We start from the raw sequence: 1,455 nt of genomic DNA on the forward strand, positions 1-1,455 counted from the left end.
ATTTAAATAAGATACAGAACTTTCATAATGCCCATGTTTCAGTCAATAGTCAATCATACTAACTGCTAAGTTGCCTCAGTTGTGTCCGACTCTGTGCGACCCCATAGACGGCAGGCCACCAGGCTCCGCCGTCCCTGGGATTCTCCAGGCAAGAACGCTGGAGTGGGTTGCCATTTCCTTCTCCAGTGCATGAAAGTGAAAAGTAAAAGTGAAGTTGCTCAGTCGTGTCTGACTCCTAGCGACCCCATGGACTGCAGCCTACCAGGCTCCTCCATCCATGGGATTTTCCAGGCAAGAGTACTGGAGTGGGGTGCTGTTGCCTTCTCCGAATCATACTAAAGATCAGGAAAATTTCACCCTGAAGGAGAAAAGAATGGATGTTAACTCCATGATGACAGAGATGTTAGTTACTGGTAAGGATTTAAAAGCAAGCATTAAAAATGTGTCAATAAGCAATTAACACAAAACAATTGATGGAGTATTTGAACTTCAAACAATTGAAGAAGTAAAGAAAAACCACTTTAAGCTTGTTTCAAAAGTAGAGAAAAACCTTTTCAAGTTGAAAATACACCAAATTCCCTGGGGGTCCAGTAGTGAGGACTTTGCACTCACTGCCAGAGCTGTGGGCTTGATTTCTGGTTAGGGAACTAAGATCCTAAAAGCCGCACGGTGCAGCCAAATAAAGTTGAAAACTACAAGTACCATTCTCCCCCTCCCATCCCCCCAAAAAACTAATAGAGAAGAGTCTGTGAACTTGAAGGTGAAACAATAGAAACTACCCAATCTGAATGATAAGGAAAAATAGACTTAAAAATAATGAAGGACGTTGGGGGCCTATGGTACTGTAACAAAAAGTCTAAAATCTGTGACGAGTCCCAAAAGGAGAAAAGTAAAAGTCGAAGAAATAATGGCTGTTGGGAGTTCTCTGGTAGCCTAGTGTTTAGCAAAAATAATAACGATGTTCTCAGTGAATGTAAAGGAAATATTTAAAACAATTATAAATGGGAAAGGGCTGAGGGATATCTAGAGAAGGAATGTTTCGGCACTTAGAAATATCAACACTGATAAAATATCAACAATAGTATACTGTGGTAACTTTTTAATATATTTATGTATTTACATAATAAATATTGACATATAAATAATAAATGTTTGCATATTCATGTGTTGTTTTACATACATAATATAATTATGTACTTTAATGTAATTCCTTATTCCAAGAATTGGCGATGGACAGGGAGGCCTGGCGTGCTGCAGTCCATGGGGTAGCAAAGAGTCGGACACAACTGAGCGACTGAACTGAAGATTGGGCCCTGGGAGGACCGCGGGAAGGGGCAGGCGGGGAGTAGGGGTCGCAAGAGGCGGGCCTGGAACCGAGAGGGCGGGGCCTCAGGAGGCGCCGTCGTCACGGAAACGGCTACCAGCGACCAACTACAACTCCCAGCATCGCCCGCA

Source organism: Oryx dammah, unplaced genomic scaffold, assembly GCF_014754425.2.
Source record: "Oryx dammah isolate SB20612 unplaced genomic scaffold, SCBI_Odam_1.1 HiC_scaffold_29, whole genome shotgun sequence".
Classification (NCBI taxonomy): Eukaryota; Metazoa; Chordata; class Mammalia; order Artiodactyla; family Bovidae; genus Oryx; species Oryx dammah.